Raw genomic sequence first — 26452 nt, 5'->3', positions numbered from 1 at the left:
TCTATTTCCATGTTTTCCCTGTAAGAGAAACCTATGCTTTTTATCTGTTTATTGCAGTCAGTGAAACAGTTCAATTTGTCTCATGCAAAGAAACTTGATCACAAATATGACTTCTTTCTAAGGTGATAACAACATTTTGCTGTGACATTTATTTCAAGAGTTTAAAAGCTGAAGTCAACAAAAAAAGTTTTTCTTTTGTTGAGATTTGCAGAATACTGAAATGCAGGTTTGTGTGTTCATGGCAACCTTGGCTGCAGGGATGGTGGGGATGGCAAAATCAAACGTGATGGCTGCTCCTGCTTGCTGATCACAGACCACTGGGATGGGAGGCTGCCTTTCTGTATTTTCTCTTAGAATTAGAGAATCCTTAGGTTGGCAAAGACCTTTGAGTCCAACCATTTACCCAGCACTGCCAAGCCCACCACCAGACTGTGTCCCCAAGTGCCACACGTACACATCTTTTAAACCCCTCCAGGGCTGGTGACTCAGTCCTTTCCCTGGGCAGCCTGTTCCAATGATTGACAACCCTTTTGGTAGATAAATTTATCCTAATATCCGAGCTAAACTTCCCCTGGCATGCCTTGAGACCATTTCCTCATGTCTTATTGATTGCTAATTAGGAAAAGAGACCATCACCTGCCTCACTCCAACCTTCTTTCATGTACTTGTAGCAAGAGAGATAAGGTCTGAAGTGTTTGAAGTTACCTGTAATACTGTGTTCTCACTGTCATTCACTTTAGATTTTTCTAGATAAAAAAGACATGAGAAACTTAATGAAAATATTTTGAACTCTGCAATTAATCTAAAACAGAATGTTGAGAACAACATGGTCTTAAGATAATAATAATAACAATTTTTAAAAAATCAACTTTTGGAGGAAGCATTCAGTTCCTGTTTCTTAGTCTACTATTCTTTCTGACTGAGACTTCAGGAATATAAAACTGATTGCTTGGGGCATTATTGTCTGATGAAATGAGTCTGAGCTAATTGTTATAGGCACATCTGAAGCTACTTGAGTGTCCTTTTCAGGATTTTCAGTTCAGAAACAAGCTGGCAGTGGCACAGTGGATTTTGGCTGAAACTGTCTGAGGGATCCAGATAAAACTACAAAGTCACTGGGACCAGAGCTGGCCAGAATGGATAAAGGATTTTTAGAGGGGGAATTACCAGATGAAAGAGAAATAAAACAAGATTTCGAAGGATACAGGCTTCCTGTTAAAGGTACTGAAAGTGGTGTCTGTTAAGGCTGCACAAGTAGAATTGTTTGGGTTTAGTTTTTTAGGCGTCTTTGTCTTCTGTGATGATGTCTTATGAATGTTTGAATAATACAGATTAGTGCTGTGATATGAGCTTTAAAATGGGCATTTATATATTAAAAATCCTTCACTCTAAATTGCAATTTTGGAAAACAGTGCTCTATTTTATTGAATAGGCCTTTTGCTAATAAACATCTTGCATTTACATTCTGCCATTTTCCAGAATTTTCTCACCATCTGGTAGTGAACTTGACTAAAGTTGAAGGGGTCTGAAAGTCCAGTTTTAAAGGAAGAAAACAGAAGCCCACCTAGAAGTAGAGAATCTTTCTCTTCACCCTGCAGAGATTCTATCCCCACTTGCTCCTGAGCTTTCCCTTTTGAGAGCTGAATTCTGGTATTTAGCTGATGGCTTAGTTAGAAAATGCAATGGGTGATTATGTAAGTATGTGGGATAGCAATCCCCAAAGACTTGCAGGACTTAAGGATGTGTCTTAAGAATAGCAGCTGTGTTGTGGAGGTGGATATTCTGTGCCACGTGCAGGTCTGTAAATGCCCTGTCCATGCTGTGGGTTGAACAGCTCTGTTTGCAGGTAAGTGGTTACTCCTGTAAGTCTATATTTAACAAGATGGGATTACCTTCAGATTTCTCATTAAATCCAAGAACCTGGGGAGTTGATTATGGTTTTTATTATTCCTGTAGAACATGTACTTGTGTTCCCAGTTGATTAATATCCATAATCCTTTCTATTAATAACTGTTGCTGAAAGATAAGAGCACACATGAATTCAAAATAAAATATTGTCAAGTTGCTAAGCTAAATTTTAAAATCTCACACGATCACTATTCATAAATGCTGCTAACAGTCATATCTTCAATTATATTTTGATCCAAAGTATATATAATGGTACAATAAACTTCTAAAAGGAATGTACTACAGTAATGGTTATATCTGCAATTGTTTAATTGTATTATTCATTCTACAGAAAATAAAGCTTTTTGTAATGTGTTTTTGACTTTTACTCCTGACCTGCACTTTTAGGAGGAAAGTGAAGGTATGACTGGAAGTTACAAGTTAGCTAGTAAGGGAAGCCAGAGAAGCCTGTCATTGTAAATGTCTGGTTTGACTTGGTATGGAAAGTTCTGAGTAGCTTTAGCATGGAACAGCATTAATGTAAGGAATTTACACTATCAGTTTTAAAGTTACATTATCTGAAGTGTCTAAGGGGCTGAAATGTCCAGTTCAAACTTCTAACACACAGATATCTAAGCAATACACTCACTGAAGACAGGTTTTATTTTGAAGGCATTTAACTCCTTTGTATCAGATACGGGATAAATTCCAGATTGTGCTTGAGTGTGGACTTGCAGCAGCTACTGGCAGCATGTACATCTGTACTGGGGATAAGCTGATTCGTTTTGTTCTGAGTCCTGAGTCAGAAATACCCTTTCACCAGTGCTGTTTGGCTACATCCCTCTTAGAAGGGATTCTGTCTCCTGTCAAAAGCAATGATGGCACCTGCAGGGAGCCTAAGTTCAGACCTTCTTTTTATGAAGGTGAGGAATTCTGGCAGCTGAAGGCTGTGTCCTTTGCAGGGGAAGACACAGGCTTGGGTTTTGTCCTGACTGTCACCCTGAGGTCTCACCATCCTGAACCTGAAGAGTTGTGGACTCTGGAATCTGAAGATGAGTTTGCCATCAGGCTTCAAGGAAGGTGCTCAGGACTGACTGCCCTTAAACACTGAAGAAAAGGGGAATATAGTTTAATGATACCTGTAGCTGATGTTGCTTCAGTAACAGAGCATCTGGTAAAAAAATATTTCCCTACCTTCCAGGCTGTGTACTTGGAAAGAAATGTGTGCTTGCATCAGGTGAATGCCCCAGATAACTGGGTTGATAATGTGGGCATTTAAGGATTTGTGCAGACTGGTTTAGCAGCTTGCTGCAGCTGAGGGGGGGGTGGCTTTGCTTATCTCCACTCCCATCATGGACAGCCTGGACCTTCCTATGGAAAATGAAATTGTACCTTCTTTACAGTGTGCTAGAAAATACAGAGCTTTTCAGTTCCTAAAACCCAGCAAAGGTGTGGATAAGATTATGCAGCAGGATAACCTGTTGCAAAGCTGGGATCACATTTGGTTGTGTCCCTGTCGCTGTCCTGTGCTCTGATCATTTGTTTTGGCATAAAGCTGTTAATGGTAGGGGCAGATTAATTTGGTGTTTTGGAATGTACAGCACTGACTTGGTTGGGTCATGGAAGTGTTATTGTAAAGAAGCTAAAAATAAAATTACTCCTTAACCCTGGGTTTTGTTGCATTCCTCTTGGAAAAACTGATGGGACTATTTATGTGTGAGCAAGATATGGCAAAATTGAGACTGATTTTTGGCTGGTAGTGTGACTGAATGGGAGGTGCTGCTCCTTTTAGCTTTCCTGATAAAGCAACTGTGTTGGTGAGCCAAAGGGCATGACTCTGATAACTCCTGAGGGTGGGTATTCGAGTGTTTCAGCAGTTAATTGCTACCCATAGCCCTTAAACTTTGGGTAGTAACCCTTTTGTTGTGCTTTTGTTATGCACGTATCACTGTTTTGTAAAACCAACCTTTCTGTTCTGTGACTTGAACTTCCTTCGGGCTGGGACTAGTAAACACACTGTCAAAGTGAAGCATCTTTGTCTCTTAGGATGGTTTCTTCAGATGCTGTAGTGCCTCAGGAGATGCTTACACAAAGCTGTCATTATTAGAATATGTTTTCATGGGGGAAGGATGTGTTTCCTCAAGCTTTTTAGAAGCTGCGTGCTCCTTTTTTTCCCATTCTTTGGGCTCAAATTGGAAGGAGCACCGATTAAACTTGATGGCTTTATTTCAGATAAAGAATGATTCATCAGTTTCTGAGCGTTTTAGTTATGGTGAAGCTGCCTAGGCAGTGATAGCCAAAGTCCACCAAGTGCTTTTTCTTGCCAATGTAATTTAAACCAATAGGAGATACTGTTACTATTTCTGCGTGAGAAAATACTGATCAAGTGTGTCCAGTTCTGGAATTTCCAGCATGAGGAAGAAACAGACGTATTGGAGGGTGGCCACAGAGATGAAGGAATGGGAGCCTGTCTGCTCTGAAGAAAGGCCAAGGGAGCTGTGCCTGTTGAGCTTGGAGAAGGCTCAGGTGGATCTGAGCAGTGTGTGTGGACACCTGAAGACAGGGTGCAAAGAAGGCTGATCCAGGCTCTTTTCAGTGGTCCAAGTGCCAGGAGCAGAGGCCATGGACATCAGCTGAAACACGGGAGGTTCCCTTTGAACATCAGGAAACACTTTTTTGCTGTGGCAGTGATACCACAGGATGCCCAGGGGGGTGGTGCAGTCTCTCTCTCTCTGTGGAGATATTCCAAAGCTCTCTGGATATGGTCCTGGGTATCTAAGCTCAAGCTGGCCCTGCTTGAGCCAGGGGTGGATTGGAAAAAATGACCTCCAGAAGTCCTTTCTGACATCCTCCAATCTGTCATTCGGTGAACATCTGTTGAAGAGTATCCTAATTCTTCTGATGCAGAGGGCCAGTGTGGGAATGCAAGATTGGGGACTGAAGGTGATTAAAAATGCATTTTCTGAACCACGAGCTTAATGGAGGTGGGGTGGGGCAGGAAGGAGAAAAGTCAAAGTAACAAGCCAATGGAAAAGATAATCCTATTTTAATAGAAGGACTTCACTATGAAAACAATTACTATTTTCATGAGGGATTCTTTCATGTTACAACTATTTACATATATTGGATGATTGCTTGCTCTTACGGCAGAAGCCTCTGTTAGACTTCCTTTGACTTTCTTTTCTTAAGATGTATTATTGAACTTGGATCCTGAAAAATATTTAAGGCTCCCTCAGGTGGGGGTGGGTGCTGGAATATTTGTCCAAGGGTGATGCTTTAAGAGATCTTTGTAGTTTTACTTGTAAAGGCTTTTTTTCCTTTGTACTTGCATTCAGATTTCTCAACAAAGCACATTTTCGTGCTGCTATTTTTATTTTTAAGGTTCAGTGAAAAACACTGGACTGCTCACTGGTTTACTGTGTTGTCTTTAATTTTATATGTTATTTCTGGAACTGAAACTTTCTGCTGATGCTTTGACTGAAGCAGATAATTGAAACGTGTCTGTTCAGTGCTCCTTTTAAACAAAGTGGAGCCAGTGTGTCTGCTGCTATGTGTGAAATGTTTCTTCGGTTCCCTTTTCCTACAGGCTAATTCAAGATGATGCTCTGGGAGGCTCTAGGCAGGCTTTGTGTCTGCGGGGGAAGATCTGTTCCTTTTGACTTGAGTTTTAAGCATCTAGATTGTGAAGTCAGAATCTCTTTGTTCATATTACATCACTGAAGCCTCTAGGTGTTGAGTCATCATTATATTTAGAGGGTGGCACACTTCTTTTTAGTCCAATATTAGTAGTCAATCTTGGACCCAGTGGAAGGTCACCCTAGCAAAGATGAAGTCAGGCTCCAAGGCTGGAAAGGAATGCAGACTTCACTCTGCCTTCCTGGTACACTGGCTGTTCCTTTGTTTTACTTTCAGTTTTTCTACCTTTTAAGGTTGGTGGTGGTTGATATGATAACATTATCAGAAGCTGCCACTTGAAGCAAACTGTGCCTCGTGCTGTGGAATCTCTAACAACTTTGCTTTGTTCTGCTTTATAAATGGGATCAGTGTTACTCCCTGGCATTCTCTGAAAATGGAAGTGTTTCTTTACTATACTCTGTCTATACATCTGATAAAATGAAAACACAGAGAGCTTGCAAACAGAGGCTGTAGGAACAGTGTCCTTCATGAATCAGAGCTGCCCTCTGGGAATCCTATTTTGCACTTTTCCCTGGGTGCTGGCTTGCAGACAGCCAAGCACTGCTTTTTTTGTATGATCATGGAAGCACTAAAATAAAGCTTTGGGAGGCTGTTCTTGCTCTGAGAAATATGCAGTCTAAAGTTCTTTTTCCATTGCATTGTTTCTTTTCTGTAACTAATTTCAAATACTTTTCCTATGAACCATCTCTGAGCAATCCAGTGTTTTGTCTGAAAACACCTGTGACCTTCCCTGCTCTGCATCTCATATTCCATCTGACTGCTGAAGTGGTAAGCCTGACTTTTTCAACCTCATTATACAAGTTCTCTCTACAACTGGAAAAAGCTGTTGATATTTGGCCTTAAAATGGCCTTAAACCAAAGGAGGGTAGGCTGACATTAGATACTAAGAAGAAATTCTTCATTGTGAGGGTGGTCAGGCCCTGGCACAGGTTGCCCAGAGAAGCTGTGGCTGCCCCATCCCTGGAAGTGTTCAAGGCCAGGTTGGATGGAGCTTGGAGCAACCAAGTGGTGTAGTGGAAGGTGACCCTGCCCATGGCAGAGGTTGGAACTAGATCATCTTTTTAGGTCCTGTCTAACCCAAACTGTTCTGTGATTCTGTATTTGTCATTCATAAACCTCCCTCCCTTTTACCCCATGGTGTAGCTGCTGGACCTTGTTACCCAGCTCTGTGTTGGCGCATGGAATGGGATGTGGTGTTACAGCTCCTCCCTGTAGCTGTTGTTCCTGTGCTTTGCTCACAGGTCAGGTGTTCTGTTGAGGAGCTCAGATAAGAGAAGCAGTAACTTGATGAAGTTGGATGTACTGTAGCATGTGACTGACAGTAAGATCCACAAAGCATCTCAGTGTCTGGAACTCCTTATGTCTCAAGCCACAGCAACCATAAGGAGCTGAGGTTTTACTGGAGAAGGGGCAGTAGGGAAGTTCACCTTCACTGACATTTGGGATCTGTTGAGTATTCATTCTGGTTTGGAGGCAGAAAATGAGTTAATTTTGATTGGTGTATTTTGCATATTCAGAATGTCAATGCATATTTATAAGGAGATTATTTAAGGCTGCTCTTGTGGCTCTTAACAAGACAACTTGAATTTATGTATGTGTATAGGGTCTGATGGTAATTTCCTTTCAGGCGATCTGCAGAATTTCCAAAGGAGCTGTAAGGAGTTGTCAGTCTAGTTTAAGTATTCCTTCCGTCTTCTCTTGGGTTGTTCTGGAGATTATGCTGTTGGCATGCAGGAATTTCCCAGCTCTGAATATTCCTCAATCGAATCAATGTACAATCCTGCTCTGAAAATGTGGTTTGGTGTTTTTGTGGTGGTGCTGAAACCAACTAAACCAACCAAAAAGTTAGTAACAAGTATTTCTGGGTCTGAAAGGCTACCGTCTGTCATGTGGATGCTGTCTAATAATTGTTACAGTACTTGAGGTTATTTTCCCATCCATGGACAGCGTTCTTGGTAGCACAAATGCCCCTGTTTTGATGGGAGAACGTGCCTGGCAAAAGACCAACTGGGTTAAAGGTAGGCCTGTATTCCTTGCAGCTGAAATCTGAAGCAGTGCTTCAAAGCATTTAACTATACTAGTTATTTGTAAATTACAAAAATAAACTGATTAATGTTCTTTCCAGAACACACAAGACAGCAGTTACTGTCTGCTTTTTAAATTTGGAAACGTACTTTTTTCCTTAAGAGCAACTATGGAAAAATTCTTCTAGTGTTGGCTTTCTGTGGCTGTATTCTACTCTGCAGTCTAGAGGGAATGTGTTATCTCAGACCAGGGTGGGTGGGAAATCTTTCCTGGGAAAGGACCATTCAGAGTAAGTATTTCCTTTTTTTTTTTTTTTTTTTAAATATAGGAATATAAATTTCTTATCAGTTCTACTAAAATACAGACTTTTGAATAATGAGACATTTTAACAAAGGTGTCAGTAAATCCATGCCAAGGTTTATGAGGGCCTTCTGTTATGGCATGAGAAAACAGGCTCTGGGAGCCATAGGGAATTGCAGGGGCTTGTGTGTAAGTCAGTAAAAAATCATCCTCTTAATTACTCCTTTCTCCACCACAGTGGACACTGTAGGATAAACTGTGGGTAGGTCTGATTTAGATATCCCTAAACACTGTACAAATTTAGGTTAAGATTCCACTTGGCAGTTGTCTGCCTCCTGTAATAGGTTGAGCTAAATTCCTGGGCTCAAATGCCTTTTGATCTTTGAGGAAGTGGGATCTGGCCTGGAACACTGAGGTTGGTGTGGCTTTCCTCTGAACTCTACCAGGGTTAGCTGGAATAGGGGTTCAGCCGGGACTTCTGACAGAGTTTTGGTAGTCAGTTTTTTTTCCTTCTGATTATCCCGCTTGAAAATACTGGAGTTTGACTGCATGTACACAGAATATCGAGCCTTTCTTTTCCAGGATGATTGCGGGATATGTTGTTTTCTGGGATGATAAGATTTATTGTAACTGGTGATGCTTGCTATTCTTGACCAGTGTTATTCCTGTTTTAGGGTTTTTTTCCTTTTTTTTCCTGTCTGGCAATCTAAGGCATGGCATGTTTTTGTAAAGCAATAAAAGCTGAGATGATAAAACACCATCTTACACTTGGAATAAACCACAGCCATGAACTCTGCAGGAACTTCCTTGGGTCTAATTGAAGCTGTTGCTGGCACAACATAATGCTGCATATTAAAGGAAGAAGTCAACCCTTCAGGTATCTGCTGACACGAGCAAGAGCTACAGCTCCCAAAGGGAAAAGCTGCCTTTATATAATTTATAGAAAAGTCTTTGGTTTGTTCCACTAAATAGTTCTTATCAGCAAATATCTGCTAATAATCAAACACAGTTTTGCCCTTCTCTCTCCAGCAAATAGTCACTGTGAAGTCAACAAAAATCCTGTTTTTCTATCTGATAGTAATCAAAAAGTGCAGTAAAGCCATTCTAATGTAGTTAGGGCAGCAGCTGTTCTTTATTTTAATAGCATCAGAGGTCCTAATCCATCCACAAGTTCTGATATCAGTTTTCTGGCCCAAGGAAAAGGCTGCTAAATGAAGGTCAGCCTTCATTAGCAGTCTATAAAGACACTGCGTTTACAGAAGCAACCTTACAGTGTAATCACATTCAAAACAGTAAATTTACAACTCTAATTACCACTTATTTAAGAGAATTTCTCAAATCTTTCATACAAAATATATGGTAAGAACACTGTGCAAGAGTTAAATGTAATTAATAAACTAATGCTTAATAGAGATGCGTAAAAATCATGCTTGAAGAGGAATATTGTCTTAGAAAATGAGGTGTATGGGGAGGTGGTGTGAGAAAGTACGGGGTGGAGAAGGGAGAGATGGCAGCTTTAAGATTGTGGCATTAATTAAGACAAAATCTGCAACAGATTTGACCACAAAGTTGAGAGGTCATAGTTGAATCAAGGTGATACGAATTATCAGTTACTCCTGTGCATTTGAAAACATGTGTTCTTCCATGCCAGATAAATTCCTGATTCTTTTCCATCTGGTGGAAATTTTAGCATTTGCTGCAGTAGTGCCAAGATTACTCCATGGTTTTGTTCTCAGATCCAATCCTGGGGCAACAAGATCTGTTGATAAACTATACCATTCCATCAGGGAGGATTTTGTTCAAGTTCTCCGTTTCTTGTGTAGTGTGTGTGTGCATGTACTTTCTTTAATTATCTTGGTTTGATGTGATTACTTTTAGGTTATTTTCTTCTAATTCGATTGCATTTTCTGGACAGTCTACCCTGCTTAAGTTACATAACTTTTGTACTGGGCTTTGAAACTTAATCCAGAAGCAGAGGCATTGCAGATATGGTAGATGTAATGTATTTGTCTCAGAGGGATAAGAGAAGCCTTCCATGTGATACGGACTAATGAGCTGGAAGTTAAGATGACAGTAAAATGGGAAAAAAATTTACCATATCTCTGGCAAGAGAGTAATGAAAGTAACTCCTGCACTGCAGCAGGGTGGACTCAAGTCTTTGTGTGTTGTCTTTACCTGGCCTTGTGGTGAGTTAAAAAAGCATAAAGACACTGTAAGACTGCAGCATTCAGAATTAGAAATTTTGCATTTCATGTTACTGGAACCAGTACAGGGGAGAAATCTGATGGTTTCATCCCTGTGTTTCCAGCATGTGACTGGCTTATGAGGGAAGAACAAACTGGGAACTTCAGAAGATGCAGAGGAAGTGAGGTACCAGCCCTGAATGGAGGGGGAAGAAGTCTCCTGTGTTAAGCCCTCAATACAGACTGGTGTGTACCATGGGCTGACTTACAAAAGCCATGATAAAGTCAAGAAACACGTCTCTTCTGTTTTTATTCTTCATGACTCTTTTGGATGCTGATTATTTTTTTTTTAATTTCTTCTTGAAAGCTTTTGGTTGGTTTTTTTTGTTTGTTTTTTTTGTTTTTTTTTTTTTTGTTTTTTTTTTTTTGTTAAACAGCTGGAGTTTGTGGTATCCCTGACTGAAAGCACAGTCAGTTCACTGAGGCTGAAATAGCAGCAGTCTTGAAGAGAGGGGAATGGATATTTCACATGGCTGAGGTTGTGTTGCATGGAGCCACAGGACCATTTAAATCAGCCTTCTGCCAGTTTGGGGGCTGGAGTTCTTACTTGGCTTTCTTTGATTTCCTGGGACAGGGCCATGTACAGGCTGAGAGCACTGACACAGGCCAGAGGCTGCCTCCTATGTGATATCAAACATTTGTAATATACCTTACCAAGCTGGCACTGCTTGCTTTCACTTTTCTGCTTTTGCAAAGCTTCTCCCAGGAATGCTTCCTTAGCAAGCAGAGACACATTTTGGGATATATAATGTTAGATGCTTAAATGAGTAACTTCTGGACCCATTCAGTTCTTACATATTGGGGATCCTGTTCCTCTAAATAAACGTACAGGGCTGCTTCAAACTGTCTGACTTGAGCAATTTAGTCACAGACACTTCCAAATTCCTTTAAAATCTGCTGCTGTCAACAGGAGCTGTGGAAATTTATCACAGAATGCTGTTATGTTGTCCTTCCTTTCCGTGTCCTTCTGTAAATCCCTTTATCTTTTGCATCTGTAACTACAAATCTTCCTTTGAGGTGTTTCTTTACCGGGTGTCCATTCTACCTGCTGTGTGCTCTGTGATGCAGCTGCTCCTGTGATTGCTCCTGTTTGCCTCACAGTTAAGAGGGAGAAATACTGCACAAGTGGTACAGGAGTCTTTGTTAGGAAGACAATCTGTCTTCCTTTTTTTATATTCCAGTTTCAAATGATTTAAATAAAAAAGCTTCTACCTTTTAATAAGTATTTCCCAAAGAAATTGTTTTATTGTCTTAATCTATCACTCTTACAGTTCTGAATGGAAGTTTTTCTGACTCGCTGCTGGTTTGTGACCTACATACAGCAGATGCAGTTTGCCCTGTGCATGTATTTAGATTTTGAGAATTTTTTTGGTGGAGCTGTCACTTACTGAAGCAGAGTTCTGATTATCTATTCAGAACCCTGCTGCATCACAGTCTTTCTGTTGATCTAAAATGTATGATGTGATTGACGCCGTGTGGCGACAACAAAAGCAACTGCTTAAAATAGCTGCTCCAAGCTACGTGTCTGTATTCCATGTGTTTACTTCAGGTCTAAGAATTAAATCCTTATCTGATATTTGTCAGTCTTGAAACAGAAGGAGATGGTTGTACACCTTATCAGTATCTTGAGTGAAGATGACATTTTTCCATGTCTTCCATTCCCAGCACAACCCTGTTATTTTTCCAGCCCATTCTTTCTCTAACTAACAAAAGGCAGGGGTGGGGGGGGGGGGGGGAAGGAAGTGTTGCACAGATCTGCACTTGGTATGAGAATTAGTTTCATGTAAAAACCAACTACTTTCTAGTGGTATAGCTGAAGAGGAGAACGGGTGGTGGAGTTTGAACATGATCAATAACAGGCACTGGATTTTCAGAAGAATCTTTATGAGGTGAAAGTCATGTGAAGACAGTGACTTTTTTAGAATTTTAGGTGGTTTGGGTGCTGCAGGTATGCAGTATACAATTTCTGGATAATCCAATCTCCTTGAAATATTTGGTACCTGCCCTGCTTTTTCTTCTACTTCCACATTAGCAGTTAATGCCCTCCCAACCTTGTTTTGTTATTGAAGGACATTGAACTCTCCTTTATCCACGTTCTTGTAGCATAAGGACTGGTGTTAACCCCAGACCTACAAAACATGAGTTGTGTCAGTATAGTGATCTTGATTTTTAAAAGAATTTTAGTTTCTTGTTAATGCATTCTGTTTTTTTGACCTGAGTTGCCACCTATAGGTTGATTTTTTTGTTGTTTGTTTTTTGAGGTCATACCTTAGATGTGTGTTTGGCAAGGTGAAAGGGCGTATTTGCAACTGGCATTCTCACATAGAAACATTGCTTCTGAAAACTGGGGTAAAAACACTGGTACTATGGAGTTTGAGATTAAAATTATGAAAATAAAAATCACTGTTCCACTTCTTCCATGCCTTCCATTCCCAGCACACCTTCTTGCACCTGATGATTGTGCAGCAAGTGATCTTGATAGTGAAGGTAAACTTGATTTATACACACTTAGACTATTTACAAGGTGTAAACGAAAATCCTGGCTGGTACAGAAAGAAATCACAGACTTTCTGTGGATAACCCAGCCCACTGTGTGTGAGCTAAAGGCCATCAGGGTGTGTGTGCTCTGGTTCATGGGTGCCATCTGCTGACTCCTCCCTGCACCACACAGCACTTGCTGTTGGAAGAGGGAAAGATAATACATATTAAGGAATGTAGTTTTAAATACCCTGCCACTGGAATATTAAATACAAAATACGATTTTTAATCCTTGCTGGTTTTGTGGAGTTAGAACAACAGTGTTTACCCTAAATATGTTTCAATTTCATTTCAGCCCTGCAAAATAGAGAAATTATTATTACTCTCAGATTTTCTTTTGCAGTGTTTTTGCTTGTGGTGGACCTAGATCTTGACTTCTGCAGCGCCTGAACTCAGCTTCTAGCATTTTATCTTCAACATTTCTGAAGTTTTTCCTCATTCCATGTGTTTATTCCATCAGTGGTATCCTCTGTATAGCTAGGAAGACGGGCTGAAATAATTTCTTTGTTGTGCTTGCCTGCAAACCTGGTAAAATAGGTTCTGTTGTCCCTTGTAACCATACCAGCAGCACTACCAGGTAAAGTGATATAAATAGGTGACTACACCTGATTGAGTAGCAAAGCTGAGAGAAGGGGCAAACTGGAGGAGAACAGTTTAGTTTTAGACCCTAGAGTAGTTTAGAGCCCGCTGATTAAATTGGTTTTAAAAGCAACTTCTGTTTTGTCTTGCTTGTCATAGTTTTCGTTAAAACCTAAAATCAGTTTATTGCTTTGAGTCACTCAGCTGAACGTTGGTGAGTATCTACTGAGTAGGAATTCAATCCTAATAAATATGACATATGTAATGCTATCGTCATGGGCTGCTGTAAATCAAATCTTTTTCTGCCAAGGGCTCCATCACTATAATGTGAGATTCCAGCTAATCCTCTGTCATGGAGCAGCTTTGCTCTCCATGCTACAGAGAGAAAGCACAACCAAATGATTATTGGTCTAGTTAGGACTTGGGACCCAAATTGTGTACAGGTTTATCTTTCTCTCCTGACCAGGATGCTATTACTCTTCCACCTACTGTAGCTGGATGTTGTTGGGATAAATGGAATCACAAAGTCATTAAGGTTGGGAAAGACCTCTGAGATCATGGAGTCCAACCATTAACCCAGCACTGCCAAGGGCACCACTAATCCATGTCCCCAGGTGCCACATGCACCCACCTTTTGAGCACTTCTGGGGAGGGTGATTGTACCAATTCCCTGGGCGGCCTGTTCCAATGCCTGGCAACCCTTCCAGTGAAGAAATTTTTCCTAATATCCAATCTAAATCTTCTCTGGAGCAAGGCCATTTGCACTCATCCTTTCGCTTTTTATCTGGGAGAAGAGACCAAGCCCCACCAGAATACAGCCTCCTTTCAGGCACTTCTACAGAACAAATGTATCCCAGGAATGATTTAAGGCACTTAAGTCTGGCTGTTACAGGGAGCCCCTCATAATTTTTTTTTTTTCCTTTTTGGTAAAGGAAAGGAGTGGGAGTACTGTTGCATTAAGATTATTAAAATCTGGTCCATGTTTATGCATAGTTATTGTTTTATTTGGCAAAGCCCCACTGAAGTATATAGGATTACTTGAAAGCAAGGTAATGCATAAGATGGATAAAGTTTCATCCTGGTTTAGATGAATGGCATCAGCTAAAATATGTAGTAGTAAATTATTTAAATACATTTACACTGTTTTTTGAGAAAAATGAGATGATTGAGTACTTGTGCTTTTCATAGCACAGCCTTGCTAAGGAGACTACTTTTGGTAAAAATAACTTGATAAAAAGCTCTACTTTTAACTTTGAATCTTCTAATTTAAGAATAAATCACTTGTGCCTTCTCCCCTTGACTGCTAAGGGGTGGGGAGAAATCTTTGGTATTCTTATCTTTATGGGGGAGGTGGAATGTCTTCGATATGCCCAGAAATACTTAGCAGAGCTAATTGGTGTCTAATGGGTACAGTCACTATCTAATGTGAAAAGGTAGTTAATGAACGGACTGGAGAGAATGCTTCCTGAAATATTTGAATACATCAGTAGTTTTAAATGCATAAAACATAAGGAAAAAAAAGTGTAATTTTCAAGTCTTGCAAATAGAAGGACTGATCTCTTTGATGGGATTATTGATTATCTTAACTGTGTTAGGACTGTGATGCTTGTTAGTACAGCACCTAATACAACGTCCTAGACTCCAGAGGAATGAATAAACACAACCAAAATGAATAATGTAACACTAGTGATGCCAGGAACAGTTGTTTTAGGTAGATATGACTCATGTCCCTTTAATACCTTAAGTAATTTTGGTGATATCATGTCATATTTATGCAACTTGGACTTTTCAGTGAATCCTAAGCCAGAACATTTAATTATGAACTTCCTTCTCTAAGGTAATAACTAAAAATGGTTTTGCTGTGTGTAGAAAAAAATTAGCATAATATATTTGCATGAACTGAGTGTGATGATTACTTTTTTCTGTATTCTTAGTATGTAAGAGCAGATAATAAACCTTCCTACAGTTGATTGTTTCTGCAGTTTGGTTTTTGTGTCGCATGTGCATATTCACGCAATGTGTGTGCAACCTTCAGGAAAATAATTCTAATATGGAAGCTCACTGTGATTTTCTTGGACTAGTAGAACAGTCAGGTAATTTTAAGAACGGCAGTTTAGGCAACTCAGACTGGGCACAAGAAATTTTTTAGGTAGAGAGACAACTCATCACTGCAAGAGTTACCGTTTTATTTGCAAAGCAGTTTGCTCTAACTGGAATATCTTACTTCTGCTGGCAATGGTGGAAAAGCCTATAGGCCCACTAGCTAAAACGTGGTTTCATATGCTCAGAAGCCGTTGTGATGAGTTATATTGTAATTGAAAATTTGGGTAAACGTAGTGAGATATTTAAAATGTATCTTACAGTGATATTTAAGTGGCAGTCAAGGAGGAGTCGACAGAGTTTTGTCAGACAAAAGACAATCTTCTTTAAGCTCTTGGCAATACAAAGTACATTGTATTATTTGACTTAGAATTTGACTTCTCTCTACTTCAGGGTTTTTTGTGTGTACAAGTAAGCAGACTGTCCTGCTTTTCCTCATGTGCATTATAATTAAAAACCTCTAATGAGAAGGTCTGAAACCAACACATTCCTTTTTGAGTCTGAGAGTGGTAACAAGTGCCCTTTTGCCTGGGTAGGATGGGAATTGTTTTATTTGGTTCATCCATGTGTTAGACTAAGGCATGCTTTGTCTTCGCCAGGGGTGTTTGTTCCCTAAATTACTATTGCTGTCCTGAGCAATTAAGTTCCTGCATTGTATCTTTACAGGATCACACAGACATGGGTTGGAAGGGATCTCTGGAGGCCATCTGGTTCAGCCTCTGCCTTCAAGTTTAGGACTGTTGCCAACACTAGTTGAGGTCAACTCTGACTTTTTTCATCAGCTCTTGAAAACCTCCATGTAACTCACAGCCTCTCTGGGCAGATGACACCTGTATTACCCTTCAAGTGAATTTTTTCTTTTTTCTTTTTTTTTTTTTTAATTGAAACAGAAGTCTTTGCTCCTTCTTTACTATTTTACTTTCATTTGCACTTTCGGCACATTTGCAATTTGCCGTGTTGCCCAGAGTGCTTAGGAAGATACTGAGCAGTGTGTGCCCTGATACTGACCCTTGTGATATTCATCTTGTTATTTTTTGTCAAGTGGATGTTAAGCACTTGATAATTAGCGTTCCAGCCTGTCAGTTCAGCAAGTTCTCAACCCATTTTAACAGTCTGATCGTGCAGCCCATACTTCCTCAACTCACAAACGAGATCGTCAGGTCAGGATTTAGATAAGTCGGTCTTAGTGAAAGCTCTTTAAAGTGCTTATGAAACAGGTGATATTTGCATTATATTTGAAGGCTTAGTATTAGTGTATTATTTCTCATGCCTGTGGTTTTGTTTTTTTAATGTCTGAGAGTGATTTTAAGAGCTCAGTTTTCCTTCTCTGAGCTACTGGACCCTGAAGCCTCAGCTGCTGAACAGCCAAAGAAATGTTGTTTGTTCCTTGGAAGCAGCTGAGCCCTGGGAAAAGCAGGCTTCCGGAGCAGGACATAGCAGGGGAGGAGAAAGGTAAAGAGGAAGAAACCTGCAGTGCAGCAGAGTTTTGGTAAGACAGGAGCACAAGCTGCAGAGACACTGGAAAGGGACTTCCCAGGGAACCAGAGAACACACTGAGTTTCCTGCAGTGCAGAAAGCCACTTTATTGCTGGATGGAAAGCCCCCCGCAGAGTAGTCCTTCTATCTCTGAGGATGCAGCAGAAAGGGGTATATTTGCTTCCAGCTGTGTTTCATTTCTATTTTCTCACCGTGGGGCTTCTGTATTTTAAAATGCTCAGATTCCAGTCTTCAGTCACAGATAACTGCATCGTGTGCTACGTCAGCAGGCATAGAGCCAGCAGGCTGAAGGAGGTGATTTATTTTATTTACTGGTGAAGCAATATCTGGGATAGCGTGTCCTGTTTTGGGCTTCTGCACACAAAAAAAAGATGTAGACAAGCTGGAGAGGGGCTCCAAGATGGAAGGGGAGAGCATGTAATGAGGAGAGCCTGTGTGTGGGATTCGGTTTGTTCAGCCTAAGGAGAAGAATAAGACTCTGGAGGGACTTAATTGTCCTCTGCCACCAAGTGAGTGCAGAGAAGAGACAGACAGACTTTTCTTGCAGGTGCACCACAGAAGGCAGCAAATAAACCCAGTCAGAATTTGCCACCTCAAAACTTAAAAGGAAAAAGCAGTTTTCACAATGGGTAATCACTGAATCTGCTAAGAAGATTGAGGAAGCTGCTAAGAAGGCTGAGGAAGCTCTATCCTTGGAAGATTTTTTGGAAGTTGACTGAACAGGGCCCTGAGCAATCTGATTTGACCTTGAAGCTCTCTGTGCCTTGGGTAGGAGGTTGCACCAGATGACCTCCAGAGGTCCCTTCCAATGTCGATTATTCTGCTGACCTGTAAAACATAGGTTTACCTGGCACTTTATTGGAGTATCCTGGAAAGTAATGTGGGTTTAGGTATGTGGCTGTTCTTTTGTGCTTTGACTTTTGAAGGTCATTCAGCAAAATCAGTCATTTCTTTGTGCTGTGTTTCTCTTAGGGCTTTGTAAAGCATTTAATCTTTCCCTGTGAAGATTGACATCTGCTGAAGAAAACTGATTCACTGTGTTTGGTGCCAGCCTTTTTCTTGTCTAATTGGCAAATGTAGTTTCCTTGTGTATAACCTGCCATAGATGGAGTGTGGGTGGTTGCAGGCCTCTTAGAATTGTGCTTTTATTTGGACTTATTCCTGGCCCTTCTGTGCATTGTTGTTACTACAGATCAGAAGTTCTCATCTTAGTGTTCCTTCCTGCTTAACTAGAAAGAAATGGAAAATAGATCAGAATTCTGACACCAACCTAATCTTTTTTGCATTGATTAAATTTAATTTTTTTCCACATAGTGGCCGAGTACCTGGTGCTGAAATTCTTAGTTTCTGACAACCTCTGCTAAAGGAAGCTGTCTCTGGACTGAATCTGGCCAGAGTGAGTCTGTTGTATTTGTGTGTGGATGTGGTATTTCAGACTACTTTTGAACCTAGTTTGTGTTGTCTGGACTGAGCATGCCTGGAATGCCTCTTCCACTTCAATTTTGTCCCAAGAAACCCAATTTGCACACTCAGCCTGAGCACTGGTGTAGAACAAAGTGTGATAGGTGAGGGTTGTCAGGAGGTTTGCTTCAAAAGCACAATCCTTGTCTGAATTAAATGCAAATACACTTGCACCTATAAAATACTGTTGTGTATGTGAAATGTATTGAAGTTGAGATTTTTCTTACCTGCTTGTGGAGACTTAAAACTTATACCTGGGGCCATATATAACATGAGCCTAAGTCATGTAAACTCTCTAAAACATTTTAAAAGAAAAATCTATTTTTGGTAACGAGTGACTATTGCATTACCATGGATTGTCTTCTTATCTCTACGTGTCTGTGTTGTGAAGGTACTGAACAGCCATCTACAAATATGATATGCTAGGGTGTGCTTGGCTGAATTTCAGATGTGGAGAGAGAGAATAAAAAACAGAGGGGACAGAAAGGCAAATAATGGGAGAGGGGAAAAAATGTTAAATGTAGGGTTTGATTCATTCCTTAAATTATAGTGTGAAACGTTAAATATGTAGAAATTCATGCCTGGTGAACCTGATGATGGTCTGTGGTGAGGTGATGACCTCAGTGGATGAGGGGAAAGCAGTAGATACTCTTTATCTTGACTTTAGGTCTCTTGGCACTGTCCCCTGTACCATCCCCATGCACAAATGAATGAAGTAGGTATTAGATGAGTAGACAGTGAGGAGGATTGAAAAGTGGCTCAGCTGCTGAGCTAAAAGGGTTGTGATCAGCAGCACAAACTCCTGCTGGAGGTCAGACATTGGTGGTGCACCCCTGGGGTTGCTGCTCAGGCCAGTGCTGTACATAAGCATCTGCTATAGAAGAGTGAAGAAGCTGAATCCAGACTCTTCTCAATGTTTTTCAGTGGACACAAACTGAAAAAAAAAAGGAAAATTAATTTAAATATTAAAAAAAAAGTTTATACTAAAACCTCTCTTTATGGTGAGATGGTCAAGTGTTAGCACAGTTTGCCTAGAGAGACTGTGGGCAATCTTTGGAAATAGTCGAATCCTGACTGGGCATGACCCTGAGCAACCTGCTCTAGTTTGACCCTGCACAGAGCAGGGGGTTGGACTAAATGATGTCCAGACTTGCCCTCCAGCTGCAGCTATTCCCTGATTCTTACTCATCTTCCTTCCTTTATAAAAAAGTCACAACTTCATGCAACACATTCCTAAAAAAGCTCTGTATGAAGCAGAATTTTCTGTGTACATTCAGGAGTGTTGATGTGCTAGTATCAGACTACTCCTGGTTCCTGTTTGTCCTCACTTAAATTTATCATTGCAGACCACTTAATTTAAAATGATCAATTGCTCATACTGATTTAGCACTCCCTAGAATAATTTTATCATAGATTTTATTACACAAATTTGGGCACTTCTCTGATTGGCACTTGTTGAAGTTTTTACCCAGATTAAAATCAAATTCTATGGAAGTAAAATAGCTTCTAGTATGTTCTTAGGTTTAGGTTGTAACAAGCTCTTATTAGATTTGGATTTGAGACTGTATTCTCAATTTACTCATAGGCATAGCCTACTGTTTTCTGTGCTTCATTGTCTCTTTTGGTAGAAAGCATCTCTAAGTCTTGGAGCATTCCTTTTTTTCTCCTGACTTGAGTCATCACCACAAAAGCTGGAGTTGATTCAGCTTCCCAATTCTTATCTGGCTCCTTAAATCCAGTTGGCCTGGTTTAATGCTCACTTACGTGTGCTTTGCTGGCAATGTAAAAACTTGAATGACTTCAACCAAACTCTTGTTCCTCTTCTGATGTCTTTTTTGTTCTTTTATGCTGAGTATGTCTCAAATACCTCTGCCCTGGTTCCAGGTGGCAGGCCCACACAATTCATCAAAGTTTATCTGTGCTCAGCAAACTTCAACTTTAAGAACTTTTCTTTCCCTGGTTCTGTGGCTGCAGAAATGTATTGACCAGCACAGCCTCTGAGCTGAGCTGACCACGCACTTGGGTATCACGACTCGCATGCTTTCTCCCAGGCTATTTCATTATTCAGCATTGCTGGTAAGCATCTTCCCTGTGAATCATGGAGCCTGTGATTCTGATGTATTGGAAGATGCAAAATGGTGTGAGATAGGAATGTGCTCAGGTTTCTTTTTTTCCCCTCTCCAACTCGATCACTCTTACGTACTCATGCCACTGTTTTACATTTCCGTTTCAAATTTATCGCCTTCTTTGCTCTGCATTTATTCCCTCCCACACTTAAACATCCTTCAAATCGCTCCTCTCTTTTTCTTTCCCACAGCAGTGCCAATCATCCTGCCCTGTTAACATTCCCACAGACATCTTGGAGCTTGTTCTTCAATGACAGGAGTGTATTCACTTCCTATGCCACTGTCATCTTTTCTCTATCTCCTTAAATTGTGCTGAGGTGTTGTGAAGTGACACAATCACTTGTCTTTCTTTACCTGGAAGTATTCTACTGTCAAACCCTGGGAATGCAGTGGCTTTTTCCAAATGCTAGTTACGTTACCTTACCCAGGTTGTTGGTACTGGTCAGCTTTTGGTCCCAGTCCTGATCTTTCATGCTTTGAAGACTTTGAGCCATTGGCAGATCTGTGAATGCTGACCTGGTGCATGAGTTGTCCTGGGTCACGCGTGGGTTGTCATGAATATGACAGATAAAATTGCTGCTAATAATACAATTCAATAGAAGATATTCACAGCCTTCCCACGGATTGGTACTTCCGCTGCTGGCACTGAAGGGAGTGTTCTCCTCTTCTGCACTTGGTTCTGCACCTGCCTTCTCTCCAATGGCAATTTTCTGTTTGAAATTATTTATTGTATGGGATCCCCCTTATCTATGAGATTTCATTTACTGAAATAAACCATACTAGACGAAAATCTAATAAGGATTCTGTTCAAAAAGAGTTCAACTCTAAACTTTTGCTGCCTGATTTTAGCATTCAAGTGTATGGATTGCAATGATCTCTTTCAAAACACTGTCCAAAAATCTCATGATTTTGTGCAGGCTTGTGCTTGCTACCACCTTTCGGCCTGTATTTAAGGAAGCTGTATTTATGTTCGTCCAGTCATGGGGTTTTATGAGTTGGTGACACAACCCCAGACTGATGAAATTTAAGGTTGTTCTAACCCCCTGCCTTTGATTTGAGGTGAAAGTTTCAGATGTTTTTTATTAGAATTTATAAACAATGCACTAAACCAAGAAAGCACTCAAATAATGACATCTCAAAAGTAATTTAAGAGTCAAGATTAAATGGTTAGAAAACTTTATTCTGCAAAAACAGGATGTAGAGGGAACACAGGATTCTCTTTTTCTAGTTCACCCACTTTGAGTGGCTTTCCAGATTGCAGCAGATTCTGTACATTGATAAATGGAGGTCTGAGATAGTGGAAAGAAAGAAGCTTGGGTTTGGTTCTCTGTTATCTGCCATTTTGAAGACTGAAATCTCTGTCTGGGATCTGTTTGTTCTTTCCTTTGAATTTAAAACTGCATGGACTTCAGTTCACTTTTATTTATGTAAGTTCTTCTGCAGTGTTCTGTTACTTAACAAATTCACGTTGTAAATACCAGTGCCTCTGGGTTCCCATTTACCAAAGGAAGTAATACTTCAATTCCAGATAAAGCAAATTCTGTACAACTGAATTCTCAATCATTATTACATATAAAGAATTATGGACAGACAATAATAAAAATTATTAAAATATTACAAAAATTATATTGGTTGCAGCATGCAGCTGTCCTGTGGATTATAAAATCACTGTTTGAGAGCAATGAATTTTTAACAATAGAAAAAATGCCTCTGGATTATTTTTCTGCCTTTTAAAATTTTGCTTTGAAAAAATATTCCTTTGATCACCTTTTGCTCTAGAAGTAGTTCTTAACCTGTAATCCTGTCTACATTTTAGGGGCAGAGGAACTGCCCCTAAAACCAACTGCTGTTGGTTTTGAGCATTAAGCTTGCATAAATGTTTTACTTCAGAAATTTGTGTAGTAGGAAATAAGCTAGCAAAAATAATTATTTGTGTTTATCTTGATAAATGGAATAATTTCATTAGCAAATTGAAATACAGCAGTTGTTGTAACGGGAATGGCTCAAAGGCATTAGAGGAAAAGTCGAAGATGTGGGCCATTAAAATTTAAGTAATTTTTTTCTAGACTTACATTGATGTTTAAAAAATCCTAGCAATGCCTTGAAGATTCTCTGTGGCACGATTTTGTACTTGGTAACTACTGTGTCTTCCAGAAAAGCTTTTGTAATCTATGTACTTTCCAAATGCCCCATCCCTGGAAACAGCCAAGGTCAGATTTGACAAATTGCTCATTGCAGGAGGGTTGGACTAGATGACCTTTAAAGGTCCCTCCTATGATTCTGTGATATTAAGTAGCTTTTGAACATTTGTTTTACAGATTTGTAGCTAACTCCACGTGTAAGTGGATGTTAATATAGAAACCTGTCTGTCTGTCATCCAGCTTTTCCTTCGTAGCTTTACAGAAACAAGGAAGCAAGTTGGGACTATCATTAGGGATGCCAGAATATGTGTCTTTATGAGTGAGTGTGGTTTCAGTCCCTGTGGGTTTGTGTTGCTTGCCAGGGTGGGCTCAGTTGAAGCCCCTGTGGCTGTACACTGCCCTTGGTCCATGACCACTGTGCTCTCTTGGCTCATAGCCTTGGCAGACTAATGGGAGTCTTTTGGTGCTTAGCAAGGGGCTCTCCTTTCATGTGCAAATTTTATATATTATGTTCATCACTGCAGTGAAAGTGATGCCTTGAAGGCTTCAGTGGCCTTCTCTTAGGACAGTCTAACACGGAGCAGACTGCCCCGAGACAATCTGTGACTTGATACAGGAATTGTTTTATTGGGAAATTGGTTCTTTTTAAAATCTGCTCACTGTATATGGCCTGGTTCATGTCTCTTCAGAAATTTGGCTGCACTGTTGGTGTATGTAAAATACTTCGTAAATGGCAACCAGACATTGCCATCACATTTTAGGATGCTACAAGCACATTGACAGAACAGGAAATAGTAACTCTTTCAGTTGCTCTGTCCAAAAGATAGGACACTATTTTTTGTTCAAGCTGTAATTCAGTTATCTTCGAGGATGTTTCTTGGCCCGTGACTGTCTTCAGTTTTTTCCATGTGTTACAGAAACACAAACATGCTTGAGACACACGCTGAGATTCATTCCTACTCTAAATTACTGCATCAGCTGCAGGGCTTATCCTTTCTATGAGAAGGGGTTGCTATCATTGCATATATTCCAGTGTTAGAACACTCTTTAGCACTCTTTCAAGTGCTAATTTAAAGAGTTGTGACCTTCCTCTGTTACACACATTTTGGGGCATGAATTTCTTCTTGTTCAAGTCAATGAAACCAGTGCCATGGAATGAAACATAGCAGTTCCAAGTGATCCTTTGAGAGAGCAGGTGGTACAGCCAAGGTGCCTCTTGCTTTGTGTTGTAGTATCTGAGCCTAAATTTGTCTCTGTGGCCTGAGGAAAGTGTAACATAGTTGGTGGTATCTCAAGTGAACCAAAGTAGGATTTTGCTTGTCCATCTTAAGTTGAAGGATGAATATGAAGTTCTGACTGTAAAATCTCAGCTTATGACTAAAATGTACAGATATTACTTTAAAAATTCATATTAAATTGCAAATTAATACTTAAATCTTTTTTGTCTTTTAAAATGAAGAAACAGTTTTCTACAGTAAGCTCTGCTTGCTGCAAGAAAAAAGAAATGGTTGAAACAAATCCATATTTTATGGTAAACATTAGTATGGAACACCTCACATCAAGGGGCACAAGGTGGAGAGGACTGGAGTTTTTTAGTCAGACACTTCTTTCCCCCCTTAACTGAGATACAGTGCACTGTATAAAAAATGAGGCTATTGGATTAACTCTTAATGGTTGAAATTTTTGAGTGCTTCAGTGCTGGCACTTTCCATTCATAGCTCATTTGCATTGTTCTAATTTAAGTGACTAAAGAGAAAATTAAGTGGTCTATAGCTATGTGATAAGTATTTAATTGGAGTTGTATCCATAACTTCCATGAATTGATTCATGTAACTAGAATAGAATATTACCGTGAAATTGTGTTAACAGATTGCAAAAATAATTAGCAAATTAAAGTTAAATCACCAATAAATATTCTCAGATAATTTGATGAGCTTACTTGTGAAGAAATATAAACATAACTAAATACGCTTTGCTTGGTGATGAAGTCAGCTGTGATAAGGTTGTGAGCAAAATTCAGAGTGGAATTAACTGGGACACAAGCGGGCATGATTAGGCATGCAGAATTGAGTAGCAGGTAAAGTAATCCTGTACTAACAGATAATTTTAACTACAGTTTTTGTTAAAGACTCCCCTCATCTGGGTGTTTAAGTCTATCTTAGATAAAGTGATAGATGGACTGGGCTCCAGAGGACAGCTCACATCAGATTTTTGGGTCTGCATCTGTGTGTCTGAACATGCACAAGTCAAAGGCAGTTGCTGTGGAACTGAAGTTATGACTTTATGTAAGTTTTACTTCACATTTTCTGAGATCCAGTGACTATATGTTTTTTTGACCTTTGCAATTGGAATGTCTTAATACAGTTTTTGAAAAAAAATTAATTAAACAGGTCTATTAGGCTCTAGAAAATATCTTTAACTGTTAAAGTGTGGCTGGGAGAAGAAGCTCGCAGAAAGATCTTAAAAATGGCCAACAATATCAGTGCTGATGTGGACTGTTGTGTGCTACTGGGTCTCTAAGCTTAGAGTATTCTTGGCAGACTTAGTTAACTGGAGTAACTGCAGGTGTGGTTTTGGAATCAGTTCTAGGCCCCAAATGTGTTAAATCTACAGAAAATTAACCAGCATATTCCCAAAGCCAAACAAGATCATAAGCTGAGTTTGCAGAGATGTGAAGCAACCAGAAGATTGTAAGAGTCTATAAAAGAATGAAAAAATAGATGATGAGAAAATCTTGCTTCCAGGAAAACAAGAAACTTCACGGAACTTCAAAGAAACGGTTATTTCTGGTTTTTCCAGTTTTGACAGGGGCTTCTGATTAAAACTGAATTACTTAAAGTAAAATGGAAAAAAAAAAAAGAAAAAGAAAAAACCAAACAACCAACCAACCTACAAAACAAACCCTCTTCTAAAGTAATAGCTGAACTTGCTGTAGGTTAGTTGGACCCAAGATTTGGGTTCTCCCACTTCTGCCTTTGGCTTTACTGAACCTTTTTCTACTTTCCTAGAAAAAGTAGAATGAAATGGAATTTTTGTATGGAAATGTTCTGCTACTGGAAAAAGCTTTGGTTTGGGGAATATCATGTATTTGGGTTAGTTGTTTGAAGCTCCATGTTTCAGAAGGAAGCTGACTGTTTAAATATAGATCAGTTGCTTTGAAATAAGATCAATTTTCTGTCACTCACTTGTAGTTTAATGTATTTGCTATTTAATTACTGTCAATTTAATATTGACAATGCAGTGTCAAGCTCTTTTATTAGAGAGTGAACCAACATAAAGAATAACTAAATGATCTGGAACGGTATTAAATACCTTCTGAAACCACACTGATACTTCATATATGAGATGCCTGTATGGGAACTAGTTCTGCTTTAATTTTTAAATTATTTTATTTTTGTTGATGTCTCTTTATAGCTGTATCACACTTCATAAGAAATATGGAGGTACTGAGTAAACTGAGAGTTCAAAACATAGGAATGGAACTGGTTCTAGTCTTTTCCTGGGCTGGGTCAATGGAGGACTGTTTCTTGAGTTCTAGTTGGGAAAGCAGGTTTGGGTTTTAGAGAGAGCAAAAGAGGGAAACTAAATCTGATCTATCTTCAAATAAGATACAGGCACTTAAATAGCCCATCATGGTCTCTTTCTTCTGTTTGTGAAATAATGAAATCAGTCTTGTAAGGAACAACTAGGATAAATCCATTTTATAAATACATTACAAATGCACTAATATCTTAGAATTACTCAGATTTCTTTCATTTTTTTTTTCCTGATCATCATTTTCATGCTCTAGGGGAAAAAAAAAATTCCGTAAGAGATTTCTCATTTCACTTTAGAGCCATTGGAATCTTTATACCTGACT

The 26452-nt window shown here is 39.6% G+C and overlaps 1 protein-coding gene and 1 long non-coding RNA gene across 2 annotated transcripts in view; both read left to right on the top strand.

The window, feature by feature from the left end:
• Window positions 1-26452, top strand: part of RCAN2 (regulator of calcineurin 2) — an 84406-nt gene that overhangs the window by 8007 nt on the left and 49947 nt on the right. The gene's annotated exons all lie outside the window — the stretch shown is intronic.
• LOC116441738 lies at window positions 2-3557 on the top strand. Its single transcript, XR_004239225.1, has 2 exons — window positions 2-1221; window positions 2850-3557. It is a non-coding gene; the product is annotated as an uncharacterized LOC116441738 (long non-coding RNA).

Source organism: Corvus moneduloides, chromosome 3 (genome assembly GCF_009650955.1).
Source record: "Corvus moneduloides isolate bCorMon1 chromosome 3, bCorMon1.pri, whole genome shotgun sequence".
NCBI classification, from domain to species: domain Eukaryota; kingdom Metazoa; phylum Chordata; class Aves; order Passeriformes; family Corvidae; genus Corvus; species Corvus moneduloides.
This window is presented reverse-complemented; position numbering and strand designations above follow the sequence as displayed.